The sequence below is a fragment of the Mustela nigripes genome, chromosome 2 (assembly GCF_022355385.1).
Source record: "Mustela nigripes isolate SB6536 chromosome 2, MUSNIG.SB6536, whole genome shotgun sequence".
Classification (NCBI taxonomy): domain Eukaryota; kingdom Metazoa; phylum Chordata; class Mammalia; order Carnivora; family Mustelidae; genus Mustela; species Mustela nigripes.
The window spans coordinates 45,819,249-45,837,972 of record NC_081558.1 but is presented as its reverse complement, the minus strand read 5'-3'; the positions used below and the strand labels follow the sequence as shown (position 1 = coordinate 45,837,972).

Sequence of the window (18,724 nt, the reverse complement as noted above, 5' to 3'; positions counted from 1 at the left end):
CAAGTGCTTTCCCACATATTCACACAGCAACCCATTCATATTATTCCTCCATTCTATAGATGAGAGAGCTTGGGGGGGGATCAAATAAATTGAGGCTTTTAGCCAAGATCACACAGCTGGTATGTAATAGAGGTGAGATTCATACTCAGGCCCATCTCGTCTGAGCTCTGTTTTCTTTCTTTTTTGTTGTGGAATTTCCATAGATGATCACTTAATTATTTTCTGTCTTGTTTCTATTCATTCTCTCTCCCCAATGAGTCTCAAAACTCATTGGGAAGGGAAGTAACACCATGTACATTTTTTTTTCATCCCCTACATCACCCTTCTAATAGCACTTGATATTCTACATGCATTTAATGAATACTTTTTGATTAATAACACTTCCTTGGCATTAATATCATAAAAGCATCCCCAAATGAGTTCAACTTTCTGTAATAACCTTTCTAAAACAGTAATGCAGTACATCTCTGATATAATACAGATTTATAATCAACTCATTTCTACCAAACTATATAGGAAATAATTTTGTAAAATTTTTTTAGAAAAAGTAGTATGACAAAATGAAATAGATAGGATATGAAAACTCCTTCCTCTTTCATTCACTGACTATTTATTAAGTGCACTTTTTATGTGCCAAGTGTTCTTCTAAGGTGCCAGGGCCCAAGTCTAAGTAAGTCATAGTCTTCCCTTACAGAGCCGCTGTTGGTGGTATTAAGGACATGAAAATAAATAATCCTAAATTAAAGTGACACATGCTATACTTGAAATGAGAACAAGGACATGTGGGAAAATCAAAGACATTGTGACTAACTCAGCCTGGAGGAAACCAAAGTACCTTGTCCTATATATTTATTAACTCTAAATATTAGACCAATTCCTTATCTCAGGTGTTTTTCATCTTTAAAGTGGTGATAATACCTCCCAGAGTTGCGTACTTCTCTCAGCATACTTAGAAAATGCTATTTACTGCCCTACCAAGTTGCCAGAGGTGACTAGCTTGGTTGTGGTATCAGCTGTCCCCAAGAGCTAAGAGTATAGGTATAGGTATCTCCAGTTACCTATAAATGCAGTCACCTATCAATGGGGGAACTTTGACTAGGAAGATTAAACAAGACAATGCAAATGAAGTGCTTTATACATAACTATCATTTCCAGCTCCAAAAAAATTCATAGAATAATGAGGCAGTTAATGCTTTATCTCAATGTTCTCCTTCATGTGTACATGAAAATCTGCTAGCTATAACAGGGTAGAGGCTAAGACTCCTTAAGCTTACCCAATTTAGCTTGCCTGGTGACCTTCTCTTGCTTCGTAATTGACCCTGATGCCAAAAGGACTTTTGGTTACACTGCACTGGGTTCTAATCTGGTCCCAACTGGGAGCCTTGCAATTTGGTCCAGAAGCAAAATAATGATGTTATGAAAATGACGATACAAAAAAACCAATAACAATCTTAGCAGCATGATTTACTGAGGCACTGTAGAACATTACCATTGTTCTAGGCGCTTACAGGCCCCAACAACTTTATTACATAACCCTGGATCCCTCAGAGTTGAAGCTTTTGGGTCTGCTAGTTTTGACAATGTCTTGAATTCAGTTCCTGTTTGAGGAATGGTAGCTCTGAACCAAATCAGAGAAAATGTGACTATATGAATTATATACATATATGAATGATATATGTATCATATATAATTCATTTAATCACATTTTCTCTGATTTGGTTCAGAGCTATATATATATATATAATGACTATATGAATTACAACTTCGGGGCATTATAATACTTCCAGAGTGAGAAAAGAAAGTAGATACAGAACATAATGTAGAAACAAACAAAAATGGCTGTAATGTATTTATCTGTCTGCCTTTTAAAACACATCAGCTGACTTAAGATTTCTTGAATGAGTCAACAGAAATCTCTCTTGGGGTCCACCACAAAGGTGAAAACCATGTGAACTACGGACTTCACAAATATCTAGTCTGAATCTTGTTTCTTAAAATCTCTCCACTCTCTTTTGGGTGAGCATCCTTGAAATCAAACACTGTACATTCAGAAAGGTCAGATTTCAAAATCTACTAAATGCTCCTATTTACAAAGTACTTCCCTTGGTCCAGGAACTGTGCAAAGGGCTGTAAATTCATGATCTCATTGAACGAGTCTAATGATTCTATAAGGCAAGTTCTACCATTAACTCTCTTTTACAGATGAGGATACTGAAATCACTCTTGACCACACAGCAAAGATGTAGTTTTGGAACCAATTCCTCCCAACTCTGAGTCCTATCTAGTTATTCACTTTCAGCCCTGCCCTGGGCTATGCATCGAGTAGCACCATGGTAATGACTCACATCGTTCCGATGTATGACTTGCATGTCAGAAAGATCCCTTACAGCAAAACAATCTTTAGAAGCAAACTCAAGTAGTTTTTAATATTGCTAGCAGTTTTAAGCTCTTGTAAAAAATCACTCAATACTTTTCATTGTGAGTCAGCAAAGTAAATTCTGCAAATATCAAAGATACTAACTTTTCTCAAAATTAATCATTTTACTCCTGTCTTTTTTCTGTGTAACAGAAAGATGGTTTTCAGTTTTTAGAAACCTTCTAAATTTAGACAATGATGATATAACAATATGCAGTGTGATGGTAATGGTTAGAAGAATGCCATCTTTATGCATTTCTAGTCATTAAAATTTTTTTCATTAAATTTTTAAAAATCTTAAATATGATTTAAAACTATGCTGTTAATGAGACACCTGGGTGGCCTAGCTCACTGAGCATCTGACTCTTGATATGGGCTCAGGTCATGATCTTGGGGTTAGTGGTATCAAGCCCTGCATCGTGCTCTGTACTCAGCCAGGAGTCCACTTGCAACTCTCTCCCTCTCCCTCTGCCCCTCCCTCTGTGTGCACACTCACTCCCTCTAAAATAAATAGATCTTTAAAAAATATTCTGCTAATAATGCCAATATAAATTGTTTAAAGAACAATTCAATGACGACTGGTTAAATAAAAATCCCAGGTAGATTTCAAAATTCAAATAATAAAATACATCATGTTTTATTCTATATAAACCTCACTTTAATAATGGAATAACAGAATTTTTAGGGCCAGATGGGCTAGGAGAGCTAGTCTAGTCCAATTCTTTTGTTTTATAGCTGCAATTAAAGATGAAGAAACAAAGACCCGGTATGTTAACAGCACAAGTTCAGAGTCAGCCAGACCCAAGTTCACCTCCTTGCGTTACCAGTCACCGGCTCGGAAACTGTCATCTACACTCCCAGAGCCGGTTCTTACAAGCGCCCTGCCTAGAAAGCAGGACTGCTCTAAACTGGGAAATATATATATATATATATATATATATATATATCTAAAACAGATATATACTCATTCATTTCTTTGACAAATATTGAGTACACACTACTAGTTGTATAACCTTGGGCAGGTTACTTATTTTGTGCCTTAGTTTCCTGCACTGTAAAGTGGGTATCCATATTAGAGTTTTTGCAAGGATTAACTGAGTTGATGCATATAAGATGGATGGTATGGTTCCTGACACAGTAGAAAGGCACATAATTTTGGGTATCATTACCTTTCCCCTACCGCTACTATATTCAGTAATATAGTGGGTATATAATTCAGGAGCTCTATGTAATATTTTCCTCCCAATTACTAATTGCGTTACTAATCTCTCACTCCATTGTCTCTCCTGAAGGTATAACCATTTGTAAGCTTCTTTACTAGGGTTCTACTTTGACGGTGCTATTCTTCATGCATGAAGAGAAAAAATCACCAGCATCTGCCTACATACTTTGTGTTTTTCTCTGAGATGACTTTGAAGACACTCAGGGTTTTTTTTGTTTTTTTTTTTTTTTTAACCAGGTTTCCCAGGTGAGAAATGAGGACTTTGTGAGTATGTGAGGAGGTTGGCTGGGATTCCAGAGAGAGATTGTTCCCAAAGGACATAGCAGAACTAACTAGTCCTTTGGGGGGTTTTAAACCTTACATGTAGTCCTCACTGCACAAAACCATAATGAGCTGGAAGAACAAGCAGAGAAATCCAGTTAATTGCCACCCCAGTGTCTTTGGTGCATCTATCATGGTTGGATGAGTTACTGTGGATTCCATCGGTGTTCGGGAAACTCTCAGGACGTATACCGAAGTCCTACGTAACTATCACTCATGAACTTGGAAATCTGAGAATTGTGGTCATGGAGCTTCTCGGTTTTGCTTCTCACAAGGAAACTTTACGCTATCCCAGAGAAGTGAGAAGTTAGATCTTTAAGACCTTGAGAGAAGGCTCTTTACAAAGCTCATTTTGATAAATAAGTCTTATTACTGAAAACAAAAACATGAACTTGTTTTTGGTATGGAATCTGCCTCCCGTTTGTATATATGTGTGTGCACGTATGTGTGTACATACATACAAAGTTAAAATATCCCTGCCAAACAGAACCAAAAAACCATGCCACTATTGCTTCTCTTTTGTAAGCAGAGGACCCTCAAGTTCTTGCCAGTGTTCTGGGATAAATCATTTTCTTTCCTCGCCAACACTCTCCTATGAACCCTTCCCAGCTTGTTACAAGTATTTTTTTTAAACTTCTAAGATCAGGTTGAGGTAAGATATTAAAGAGAGAGAGTCTGATTGGTCTTTTGGTGTCTGGGAAACCCAGCTTAAATTTCCCTGCATCATACATTTTAATTGATACATCCCAGATCCTCACTCTCCTTAGTAACCCAAATGCTAGAGTGCTGAGTCACTGTCATATTACCTGTTCTGTCACCACAGTCCAGGAAGCAGGCTTGGCGCACACCAGGAGCCTCAGGTCTCATCCCAGATCCAGTCTTATGCTAGATGTATGACCTTACATAAATTCAACTTACACTAGAAAAGTGAGAGTTGCAACCCTTCTTCTTTTACAGTGGAACCTTAGAAAGGTATTAAGTGACTTGCCCAAGGTCACACCAAACCTGTCCGAGGCTCTGGTCCCTTAGTTATTGAAAAAAGAGAGAAAGAATGATACTTGGTGTCTCAGAATGTTACACGTCAAATGAAATACATATTTAAGAACTCTGCAAAAAGTGAAGTTCTAAAACATGAGGCACTATTCCCTTTCTTTGTCAATGAAGCCCATCTTCTCCTTATGCAGCATGTGCTATTAAAGGTTCTTTACAACTGACCTTCATTCTCTTTCTAGCTTCCTCTACGGCTTGCTGGAGACACTGAATTTTAACCAGTTTAGAGGGGTCTACCCTCTCATAAGCAACCATCTCACTCATTTGTGTTCAATATGACTAGATTTAAAATTGTCCCCTGCCAACCACTTGTGCTCCTGGTGAAAGCCTGTTCTGTGAATTAACCCTAAGGTTTTTAAAAGCCTTTGCTGATGTCCAAAATCTGAATTAAGGCTCCTGCTTCTGTTCTTTCGTAGCTCACACTTTCACCACCACAGCATACTTTATTGCACTCATCACCCCTTTCTGTAACCCCTAATGGACTTTAAGTCAGTTGAGGGCAGAGCCAGTGTCTTTTAGAGCAGGGTTTCTCAAAACCTTGATACTATTAACATTGGACCAAGTAATTGTTGTGGGCAAACTGTCCTATGCATTTTAGGATGTTTATCAGCATCTCAGGTTTATATCCACTGGATGCCAGTAGCATCCTCCACCTTCAGTTGTGATGACTACCAGCAATGTCTCCAAATATTGCCAAGTTTCTCCTGGGGAGTGGGGTGGGGGGGACAAAATTACCCCCCAGTTGAAAAATCCCTATTCTTGATCCAGCAGACTGCCTTTTACACTACATAAATATTTGTAGAAGAATACATGACTGATGGAAACAAAATGCTTCTGATGGATTTAATGTACAAGCTGCAGAAAAATCAAGCTAATTTCTTTTGGTTTTAGTACCTCCTATAACGCCTCGCACACAGCTGGAGCTCAGTATATATTCATTGGGTGAACAAGTGTTCCAAGATCATAAACAGCTTCCTGTATCCCAGGTAAAATTATCTCACTCAAGAAGACCCAGGTGAAATGATAGGGAACTGTCACATTAGGGGGAGAAAATTTTTAAAGGAACAAAAAATTTTCTTAGCTGTGGGATTAGCAGCCAGAAAAAAATACCTTGCAGAAAAGAGCATCATGGCTATGTTCCCCCAGACCTTTGGCTCTCCATCTAATCATGGCATTTAGGGCAGAAATAAAATTCCTTGCAGTGGTATTGCTAGAAACATCTAGCATTCCTGCATCCTTTATAACAACTCAGGGACATGAAGCATCAGGAGGGTTGCAGGACATCTAGAAGGTCACACATTCAGTCATTAGTGTCAGAGCTGGGAAATGAGCCTATGCCTTCCTGACTCCCTGTACAGTACTTGATTACAGTGATTATTATGGATGCAAATTAAGACTTATTACTATTGTGAAATAACAATGCAGGTTAATGATATTCTTTATTGCCATGCTAACATTTTTTCTAGAGGGGAAAATTATAGGCATGAAACCAATTAAGCAACCTTTCTTTCTTTGCAAAGCTTTTTAGTGTTCCTAAATGAAGATTCTCTCTTTGTGCTTACTGCTTAATAGTGCAAACTGATTTTTTTTTTTTTTTTGTCTCCTAGGTCTTACGGAGATGGATGCTAATACTGGTACTGTCTTTTTTTCCTGTATGAATTGAAAATGGCTATGCTAATACATTATCTCTACAAAGGGCAGTCATAAATAGGAAGAGCAAATATTTTCAAATGAATATTTAATGGGCATTCTCCTATAGAGGTGATGCATTGTTGGAAATGCCTCCCTTGGAAATCTTTGTGAGCCAAAGTCTTGCAATTGCCCTGTCCTGGATACCAGTGAGGGACAGCTCTCATGATTGAAATGGTGGCTCCAGAAAACAATGGCAGATTAATTTACGTATCCCCCAAACTTTACAGTTGTCCTTCATTCCCAGTTCTACAAAATACAAAAAACCTTTCGCGCAGAAGGATGTCATGTCACATGTATATTGTTATTGTAACTATGGGAACCAAAAAATGCCACCAATGTGTCTGTTTCATACACAAATGAGGGGACAGCTGTGGAGTCCACACGTCTGCCAGGGGTATAATAGATGTGAGGTAGGATGGCCTGGCTCAGAAAATTACAACTCATTTATATTAATCAGAGCTTTCAAATAGCATTCCAAACCCTTGGCCATAAGGAGCATAAATGGAAGGCAATAAGCCACTGTAAAAGCAGTTTCATTCCATAACTTTCAAATCTAAGTGTGGTTAAGTCAAAGCAGCTCGTCTCAAGTCCAAGTTGACAGAATTTGGTTGTGTAGCACTGAAAGCTGAAGCTTAGTTTCTTTGCATGTCAGGTATAATTTTCAGTCCAGTAAGTGTAATAGTTCCATCCAGGTTAAATGTTTGTTCGTTATGTTATGGAAGCACAGCTGCCACAAACCCTTTAGCAGTTTCAGTGGGAGAGTCAGTCCTCTCAGCTCTATCCACACAACACTATCCTGTTACAAAAGAGAAAACTTCGGGCTGGCGGGGTTATGAAACATCTAAGATAAGCCAGCTAGCACTAGATAGTAGCTTCCTTATCAAAACCAAATAATGAGTAAAATTGCTAATAATATCCTACCTTTGCTAGACTTTTTGAAAATATCCAAAAAGTAAATAATTAAATAATATGTAACCCAAATGTTTCTCTTTAAAAAGTGTAACATAAAATAGCATATATTTTAATTGTTGAATAATATGCATAACAGTTCTATGGGTGCCATTGGTCCAGAAATACATATTATATTTTTTCTTACATATTGTAAATGCAATGTCAACTATTTATTATGCATCTGTCTATGTTTTAAGACTTAGAGGTCAAACCCTGTAATATATCTATAAAGTAGGCAGATGGTAATATGCTAAAATAAAAAATTTAGAAAGCAAACGTCGGTTAAGATTTCTAGAGCGAATGATTCCCTTGGATAGTAACTTTTGCATTGTATAGATAGGGTTTAATTTTTGTCTCCATTCTATAGTTTAAGGCAAAAATAAGAGGACACATGTTTTCCTGACTTCATCTATATAATTATATTCTCACCCTGAATAAAATATTAATCAAAGCTCTATTCATGAGTCAAAGAAACTTCCATTGTTCCCAGAAGCCAAAATATGATCCTAAAATGGAATTTGCTTTATCTCCGGACTGGCTTAACCCCAAATTGATATTCAGCATAATAATTTTGAGAAATTAAATATAATATTTAAGTAACCTTACATTAGTGTTCAAGTGAATCATTCAAAGAACTATTATTTTGTAGCTGAAAATACATTTTAAGAAAGCATTATGAAAGTTTAGTAAAAAGTGACATGCAGATCCTATAATTTACTATATTTATTTATGGTACATGGCTTGTTTATGGTGGCATAAAAAGCCCACCATTCTATGTATTTATAGTCATACCCAACTAACTTGGAAAGTAGCAATAGAACGCTAGACAGATTTTCTTTACGTACTACCAGTTTTTTCCCAGGAGTGTCCCTGCTTTAGGATATGTGGTAATTGCTCCAGCAGTTCAGGTCAAGAAACTAGCCTTTAGCAGGGCCTAACTGGAGAGAGATCAATGGCCGAGTTCTCCCTTGCTTTTTTTGAATCCCAGATACTATGCAGAGCTACGTGTATTATGGTTCAGGGCCACAGTCTGCCGTTAGATCTGGTCTAGGATTTTATTTAGCACAGTGATTTCTCAAAACAATAAGTACTTTATTACTTTTATTTACCAAGGAATGCGCTCTAATCTTCCGTTGTGAGAACTGCAGAATAAAGATTTCACATAGGCAGGATAATAACCAGAGTTTTCACATAGGTGAGGCTGTGGTCATTTGAAAGTTAGCTGGTTTGTTTCAACAATACCTAGATACAGGACAGTAAAATGGTTTATAGCCTGGTTTAGAAAAGTCAATTATTTTATAGTTAACCCTCAAGTCCATAATGAGGACAGAATCTCAGGTTTCCATCATGTTAGTGTTTATTATAATGATTTGTTACTTTCTGACTTCTTGATAGCTTTAAGACACAAAATGTAATTTTGGCTATCACATTTTCTTACTTAAACTTGACTCAATTCATGTCTCTCCTCCTGGGAAAATACTGCCTTATGTGTAAAAGTCACTGAACCGCAAAAATAACTTAAAGGAAACACGTAAAATAGCAGACTAACATCTGTTGTGCACCCCTCCCCTGCAAACACTAAGCCCACAAAACAATGTTGTCTTTTGAGGGGGGGACCGTATTTTAATGTCCCTTTCAGTATAGATATAGAAGACAGGGGCAAGCACTGTTTAGTCAATAGGTTCTTTTTCCCTTCAACAGTATTTCAGACTGACAAAAGAAGAGGCTAAAGGGGCTGGCTTGTCAGTAGGTATAATCCCAGGGCTCACGTGCAGCCCACACCACCGGCCTTTTGTTTGGTGGTCACACTTCTCCAGGAGGTAAGCTGTGCAGTGGTCTATTAGCTAATGTTAGACAAAGCAAAATTTCCCTAGTTTGGGGTCCAGTGCATGACTGCCTCCCATTCACTGTTTGGTCTTCTGACCCGAGAACCTCTCAGGTGACTAGGAACATGATGGTTTCATTACCATCTGCAAGTCTGATGATGCCTTAACAACTAAAATCATTTTGATTGAACAGTAAATATTCTTCACATCAGTCCACTGCAGCTCTTTTTCCCATTTGTCTATCTCTGAGGATGGAGAGCAAATGTGAGCAGGTGGTAAAATTACAAAAAGAAAAAGAAAAACTCTTAAAGTTAAAAGGTCAATTCAGTAATCACCTCAAACCACCAGAAATGGATTAAAGTTACTGCCTGTTTCATATAAACATTTTCCTCACTATCCAGCTCAGAACATCCAGCTTGAATGTCGCACAAAAATACTCAACCAGGTAAAGAGCAAGTAGTACTTTGAGCTTTCAACACAATAGCACTCAGAGAATTTGGCTCTAGAATAAAGGTGTCAGCAAGCCATGGAATTCCTAAACAGAAAAACTCACACTGCGCCTTTATTCCATTTTCTTAAGGTCTATTGTTAACTAAAGACTCCTCATCTTTTCAAATTCCTTCCATGTGAATGGATGAGGCCAGACATCTGCCAGGATTCGCTCACATTTGCATGCAAATCAGAGACTTTGGGACACACATGGCCAAGGAACCAACAACACCACTTTTACTCTAGACTTAGACTGATCAAAGTGCCTTCCTGAACTTTCAACATCTCTAGTCCCAGCTCTTAAAAAAAGGAAGTAATGAGCACTTATTATATTATTTAGACCGTGGCAGCAAAGCATACTGCAAAACAGAACAACATATTGTCTTTCAGAAAATTCTACAAGCAAAAGCCCAAATCAGCGATACCTGTTCCCTCACTTAACCCGGCTTTTCCTTTATTATGTAGGTCTGGAAATGAAAATGCTAACGGTGATATAAGATTTAGGGAAGGATCCATTTTCTTGGACTCTTGGTCTTTGCCTGTGTAGTTCAAAAGCCTCAAAACTATTCACACCCTGCCATTCATTCGTTCATTCATTCACTCATTCCCAGGCACTGTACTTGGCCCTGGGTCTACAGCGGTGAACCCAACAGACAAGAATCCCCTCTCCCAGCTCAGCTACCACCGCGGAGTATCCCACTCCGCGTAGGTACCTCGACTCCTTCAGAAGGGTCCCGGGACGGGTTTTCCACCAGTCCTGGGTGCGTGGCTCCGCTCCCGTGGTGAGATCTTTCTACACCGCCCCAGCCTGCCAAGGCAGGGAAGCTGCCGCGGGAGGCTGTCGCGATGGGTCCCGGGGAACGCCGAGTCGGGGGCTGCCCACACCCCTCTCCACACAGCACAAAGGACACTCGCTGGCAAACTTTCCTTGTTCCGACCCCGGCCGAGCGGGGAACTCAGCACCGGCTCGGTTCCCGGAGCAGACGGAGGCTTCCCTGACATTTCAGCATCCCTGGCAAGCTTCCTGAGGCTGCTACTCCTGGACTCAAAACGTGTAGGGTGAGGTCTTTTCCCCCATTTACACTGCCCGGCAACTGAGTTTTCTTCTTAATGCTCTTTCATTACTCTCAACGCTTTGTGAATTGCATTCCTTGACCCTTTCTTTATCGCCGAGACCACCGCCAAGAAATCCCTCCTCTAACCTCTTCCCACTACCTGCCACCTTCCCTTCCCATCTCTTGGCTCTCTTTCCAACTCCCCAGGCCCCCTTTACGCGCTCCTCTCCGGCCCCGGCTGCCTCACGGGTTCACATCCCAGCAGCCAGCCCCTCCTTCCTTTGGATCCCCGGGCATCACCCTCCCTCGCCTCGGTCCCTGAAATTCAGCGGGCTTGTCTCCTGTCACTGCCTTTTGCCCATTTCTGTCTGGCCTTCATTCCTAACTACCGCTGTACCCCACCACTGTGGGGTTTTTTGGGAGGGTGTGGTGAGGAGGTAGGGAGAGGGTTACTAGATTCCCGTTTCCCCGACTTGGTCATTTCCCCCAGCTCCATGAGCCGCGCCCCCTCGTTCCCCGTAGGCCCGCGATCTTATCCCAACGTTCCCCAGACCGTCTCGGGCCCGCCACGCTGCCAAGTTTGCCTCGACTTCCCCCAGCTGCAGCCCAAACCTCACGCCACCGCCCGGCTACCGGAGCGCACTTACCCCGAGGCCCGGCTGGCGGGGGTGTGGGGTGCGCACGGACCCGCGGCGGCAGCAGCAGGAGGACGACGGGCTGAGCGGCGCCTCCCTCCCAGCCCGCAGCGCGCACTGGCTCCTTGGGGGGTTCCCAGCAGATCACCAAGACAGGAGGAGAGGCAACGACACGAGCAACAGCTGCTGCGCGGGCCTGGGCTCAATCCGACTCTCGGGGGTCGGGCAGAGGCAGTCAGGATTGGGAAGAAGGGTTGGAGAAGTAGGGTGCAGAGGGCGAGACAGAGAGCCGCCAGGTCCCGAGGAAGGCACCCGGGGCAAGTAGGGATGCCACCGCGCGGATTCCGCCGCCTGGGTTAACGCCACCAGCCCCTCTCCCCAACCCGAGGGCGCTGCGGGCGCTGGCGCACGGGCCTCGCCTAGCTCCCCAGCTCGCTGCCGGCGCCCTCCGTGCGCCCCGCTTTGTGCTCCCCGCAGCCGGCGTGCACCTGGTGTAAGCAAAAGCGGTCAGCTGATGGGCTGCGCGCCGATTGGCTGCACGGCGGTCTCCTCCCCTCCCGCCCGACCCCTTTCCCGGCCTCCCCCTCCCGGCCTCCAGCCCCCGGCTCAGCCCCGTGCTGGGGCACCATCTGTAGCCCGCCCAACAAAGGCGCAGCACCACGGGTCTCGGGTGGCCTGGCCGCCCTGCGCCGCCGCGACCGCCGCAGGGAGCAGTGGGCCGCCGCTTTTTGTTTAGGGGACGACAGGCTGCGGCTGGGTTATAGAGGCAAAGCATACCGCCGTTTCCTAGTAAAAGACATACCAAAAAAAAAAAAAAAAAAGGACCGACCTAGGTACAAAGGGGCCCAATCTCTGCATAATGTAGAACTTGGGCTCAGAGGCTAAAAATCAGGCAAAAAATCAACCCAACAGAGAGCCAAGTTTCAGTATGAAATCTGACCTTTGTCTTAAAATGCATGGCGATTACTTGGAAAGCAGCTCTGCTCACCACTATACCACCAACGCAGCACTCAGGGTGATCACTTGGGTTGTGTGTTTGCATATCTAGGTGGCTGTGGAGCTGGCTCGTGCCCTTGTGGGAAGTAGTATTTGCGGACATTTAAATGAATGGTGAAGCCACTTCTGATTTAGGAAGGCTTCAGAAAAAACGATTGCGAAACTTTGTAATTACAGCTTTCCCGTTTGTTAGGTGTGAAAGTGTGTTCAGACAACCGGAAGATTGGGAATGCAGTCTATTCAAAGTGGGGGGTGTCTGAGAGCAAAAGGTGGAAATGGGTTTTTGGAAACCGCCCATGAACCTGAATCTTAACTTCCAGTGACCAGTTTAGAAGCAAGCTGGAGAGAAGCCTTTTCACTGGGGAATCTGCTAGACAATTATTAACCCCTCATTACTGAACAGCTTCAGGCAAGAGTGTGGTGACATTTCCTCATGATGTCCAAGCTTAGAATTTTTGGAGAATTTGGAAGGATATATTATTGCAGAATCATCTTTGGAATTCCTTGAAGACATAGTGTAAATTTAATAACAATAATCTTCTATCTTGGTCTCTGTAGTGTTTCTTGATGTCCTTCATAGATGTCTGATAAATACTGATGCTACTAATGTTCATCTCCTTTATGTTATCGTGGAACTATTGTGGAGATACCAGGGGGTCACAGCTCCAGGGAAAGGAGATGTTAGGGTTTAGAGTAGAAGGTTGAAGAGTAGAACAGCTATGTAAAAAGGCCCCTTGCAACTGGGGTGTGAGGGTACTGCCTATAAATGAATAAGATTTAAGAACTTTCTAAGGGAGTGAAGTCTAGAAAATTGCCCAAGATTCGTATTTTTGTCTCTTTTCTGCTTTCTCATACTGATTATATGTAAGTTAGAGTTTATTTGAAAGAAGGCAAGCCTCTGGTAAAAATACACAACTTGGATGATCAGGGAACAATAGAACACAGTCTTCTTAGGGAGTCTCCTTTAGGTTTTCCAGCCTGTGTTTCTGGGAATGGAGTTGGGGAGTTGATGCTAGACACTGCATAGTGGTGTTTTACAGAGGTATGCCATCAGGGGCAGTTGAAGCAATTAATGGGGGGGATTATCTTTCTAGGAGGCAAGATTGATAATAGATAGCCTCCAGGTTTTGGAAGCGACTTTATGAGAATGGTATGAAGCCCAGCTAAGGAGAAACCAAATCAGGCACCAGCGGATGAGGTCAACACTGCTTTAAATCTCAGCACTGCTATTTATGAAAGGTGTCCCTCTGGGGGTGGGTTAGGTTCCTTGGCTGTAAAGTGCGGTTAATAACAGTACCTATCCCAAAGGGTTATGCTGATTGAGAAATATGCTTAGTGCAGTTCTTGGTATATAGTAAGTAATAAACAAATATAAGCAGTAGGTATTATTAGTTCAGATAGTGAAGACTAAAGCCAAACATCAGGTCAGACAGATGGAATAATTAATGCACAAAACTGACACAGGTGACAGAATATTTTAAAGACATTAGCACCACAAATGAGAGAAAAAAGACTTGTCTCACAACTCTTCAATTCATTTCTTTTAAAGTCAGCATCTCATTTACTCGGACTTATTTCCTTCTTCCCCAAGGCAAGAGTAAGAATGGAAGCTCTGCCTATTTCTACTCGACCAGTGCATTTATTTGGCTCCAGAGTATTATCATTATGAAGAAATGCATGTGTCAGAGATGAAGAGGGGTCTTGGACAGAAGGATGGGGAATGTTTTGTGTTGGAAAGATTGCTGTGGGACAGAAGAGGACAAATGTACGCATAGCAATTACAAAGGAATCTGAAATTTAGTCTAGTGGTTGGAAATTTAATAAATTGCCTGAATGGTAACTGGTCCAAGTTTTAGAAACTGCTGTTTAGTGAATCTGTAAAAGGGTTTCAGGATTATTTTACCTATAGACACTTAGAAGCCCTTCATCATTGGGGAAATGACGAGGAAATGCCCAGTCAATGGACCAGGAGAACTAAACCAAACTCACTTGTTTCTCTTTTAGAAGACTATCTGAGGGGCTCCTGGGTGGCTCAGTGGGTTAAGCCTCTGCGTTTCAGCTCAGGTCATGATCTCAGGGTCCTGGGATCGAGCCCCACGTCGGGCTCTCTGCTCAGCGGGGAGCCTGCTTCCCCCTCTCTCTCTCTGCCTGCCTCTCTGCCTACTTATTAAAAAAAAAGAAGAAGAAGAAGACTATCTGAGGGGCGCCTGAGTGGTTCAGTGGGTTAAAGCCTCTGCCTCCGGCTCAGGGGGTGGTCCCGGGGTCCTACTGCCCCCCCCCAACAACCTCCCCCCACCCCACCTGCCTCTCTGCCTATTTATGATCTCTGTCAAGTAAATAAATAAAATCTTTAAAAACAATTAAAAAAGAAGTCTATCTGAATTACTCTTAGTGAACTCACCCAGTCCTGGGGTCCTAAATCTATTAGTGGAAAAAGACTTTATCCTAATATTTATTTGGGGCATTGTAGAAGATCTTGGAAGTTTGGGAGGACAGAGGAAATACACAGCAGGACCTATGAATTCCCAAGAAAGCCGGATCTTACTACTGATGTAAGGAAGAGTTCTTGCCCCGTTGAGACCCTACAGATTCCTCTGGGTTCCCCCAACATCCGCTTGAGGTTCTTTAGCTTTGGTTTGAAGAAACATTATAATTGGTATTAGCCTAACTGTACTGATCTCTGTGGTAACTGAGGGGAAAAAAAGAAAAATGAAACTGTAGATGGTTGATCATATTAGAATAATCTTCAAAAGAACATCTGTATTTTGAGAATGAAATTATAATATGCCATTTAAAATGACAGTTTTTAAAAGTTGAAAATATGTCTCTCTCTAATTGAAATATTAATAGAGTGCTGGTAGTCAGTGTTCTTTACAGCCTCTGAATTAATATTGTAGTTTTAAAACAAACACCACAAAGCTCTTAGAGGATAATGACTTTACAGCTCATAATTATGTGACTGATGTGATTATTGTTAAATTTCATACCAAAAGTGTTGTTTCTCTAAAAAATTTTTTTTAAGATTTTTTTTTTTTTAATTTGAGAGGGTGGGGCATGAGTGAGCAGGAGGAGGGGCAGAGGGCGAGACAGAATCCCAAGGAGACTCCTCACTGAGCTCAGAACCTGACTTGGGGCTTGATCCCAGGACCATGAGATCATGACCTGAGCTGAAATCAGGAGCTGGATGCTTGACTGAGTCACCCAGGTGCCCCTGTTTCTCTAAAAATTTTTGACAATTGAGTGGGTTTACAACTCATATGTAATTCTTATTCTTCCAGTTTTGTTCTGCATATCAAGTCATTCCAACACAAAATCATTCCAACAAAACACAAACTTGAGGTTTCTGTAATGTATGTTAAGTCTTATAGTTTGGCATGGAACTAAGGTGACCAACTGTCTCAGTTTGGCTGGGACTGTCCAGGATTTAGTCCCAAAAGTCTCACATCTCAGGAAACCCCTCAGTCCAGGCAGACCAAGATGGTTCTTTGTCCTAAATGAAACTCACATTAGTAAGTGTATGGCCCTGTTATCGTTTTAGTTGAATTATAACCTTGCAGATACAAGAACTAGGACACCTGATGGGATCAAGTATCCTATTTTCACTTGCAGAACTTAATTGTTGCAGAGCATCTAATTTAACTTCCTTATTTTATAGATAAGACAACTAAGCCCTAGATAGAGCCTACACTAAAAAGCTAAACTGTATATACTGTTTGAAGGCAGAGCTCAGAGCCGGGATGGCTAACTCCTAATCCAGCATTCAGCATGTATTAAGTACTCATTAAACATTTTTGTATCACTGAATTGAGTAAATTAAATAAATGAATGTCTTTATGTAACTGGAGCACACATTATATCATAAGCATTTTCTTCATATCATTAAAAAAAAGTCTTTGAAACTATAATGCTTAATGACTGTATAATTCCAGTCTTCTGTTGATGAGAAATAAGGGCTTTATCAGTTATTTGCTATGACATATTATAATAAGATACATGTTACAAATGCCCATTTTGGTTATTGAGTTATAAAAACATATACAATAGTTTGGATTAGCAATTTAACATTGACTTTTTTTTCTATTTTTATTACTAGTTACCTTTAGGCAATCAGACCTTACTGAAAAATAAAAGGTCGTATAGGTTTTTTGCTTTTATATTGTAAATATTTTATTGATAACAGGATTTTAGAATCAAGTTTCTTTGTTTTCAGTTACTCACCCTCCATTTTGATTTCTCTTTTCCCCTGTATAATAAGAGAGAGCTAACATAAATTAAGTACTTTGTGCCAGGTACTACACTTAGTAATGTTTCCTCTATTGAGATAGGGGGTATCATACAATGGTTACGAGCTAGGGCTCCTGGTTTGTGTGTCTGAGGTTTATAAGCCAGCTTGACACAGCTGTGTGAATTTGAACAAGTTAAGCACTGCGTTTATAACAGTACCTATATCATGGGGTTTGTGAGAATTAAAGAGGTGTGTATGTGCCTAACATATAGCAAGCGTTCACCAAATATTAACAAATTAGGTAATAGAATGCTGGCTGCTAGAACAAATCAACCAAAGAACTCTGGAGATTTAAAGAAGGCAAGTCTTTTTGTCCTCATGTAGGGGAGCATGTTCCTGGCCGAGTGGACTCCTCAGGGTCATTCAGGGCCTAGGCTGTTTCCATCAGTCGGTTCTTCCTCTTCTATTTCCAGACTTCTTCCCCTTCACATAGAGGCTGGGGAAAGAGAGAAAGAAGAGAGGAATGCATGGACAAATTTTACGGAACAGGCTAGGAAATGGCTTACATCACCTCCACCCACTTTCTGTGAGCAAGAGCTCCCGAGGAAAGACTGCAGAGAAGCCAGAGAACATGGGGAATGTAGACCAGGTATGTGCCCGAAAGGGCATGGAAGAAATCTTGCAACATATCAAATCTTGCAACATATTAAAAATTTATATAGATTTATATCTGTAGATCCATATTAAAATATAGCTACATATGTTAGCAATATAGCATTCTGTCCTACTGAGGACTCTCCTCTTACTTTGTCCGAATCACAAGTCTGATAAAATAGGAGGGAGGAAATGACTCTATCAGCATCATATGGCACGTAAGAGGCAATCATTATAGGAAACAAAATATACTTGAAACAACTCCTAGGCAGGGCTTTCCAAGGATCGTTTTCCTTTTAAAACTGGTCTTGGGTGATTGCCAGTTTGAATATCGTCACACATTACTTTTCTGAAGTTCCTAGAGACCTCCAGCAGGGAGAGGAAGACCATCCAGCTGCCTCATCAGCGGCTTATACTCCTTTTTCTTTCAGTAACACCCTTTTTCTTTCAGCAATCATAAAACTTTAAGGGACTTCACAATCGTTCCTCTTAAGAAAATGCTTAGAGACGACTGCACTGGAATTCAGTGCCCCTATTATCATAAATTTAATATCCACATTTACTTTTGGCCCTAGGGGGCCTACCAGGCTATAAAAGAGAGATTGGCAGGTAGAGTAAGTACAGCCGGTTTATATACATTCCGCAGAAACACGGAAGCTCACAGAATTTTCCCTACATTTCATCGAACACCTTTCTCTGTCAGGTTTGTCTGCATTTTGCCTTCATTTCATTTAATTTTTATTATAGAGATGCTCACACTTTTTATCTTTGAGCATGCTAACAGTCTCTTCTGAGTGAGGCATTGCCCAAATTCCATTTTCATGGATAACTAAGTACCCATCTACCAGACTGATCATCTGTTGGAATACCTTATTCTCTGAAATCTGATTCACATTGTGCCCTTGACGTTTTATCCTTGCCCAAAACCTTGCACTGAACGCATGCTGTCTTTTGGAAAAGGGACTTTGTTTTTGAGTTCCGTGACTTTGGGAGAAAGAAAACCTGCAGAAAGACATGTGATGTATAAACTTATGCTAGTCATGAGAAGCAAGTCCATACTGCAGTTCAATTTAGCAAGTACTATCGGAGTTGATGACTGAAAAGAACTTAGAGATAATCTGGCTCAACCCTTTCATTTTACAGGTGAGCAAATCCAAGTCTCAACAACACTAATGTACTTGAGAGCATGAAC

At 41.1% G+C, this 18,724-nt stretch overlaps 1 protein-coding gene across 1 annotated transcript in view; it reads right to left on the bottom strand.

Moving 5' to 3' along the window:
- Positions 1-12,138, bottom strand: part of LRRN1 (leucine rich repeat neuronal 1) — a 34,774-nt gene extending 22,636 nt beyond the window's left edge. The window contains exon 1 of the mRNA XM_059387879.1: positions 11,670-12,138. The gene's annotated coding sequence lies outside the window, so the exon portion shown is untranslated. The remainder of the gene's footprint in view (positions 1-11,669) is intronic.
- Positions 12,139-18,724: the final 6,586 nt, after the last annotated feature.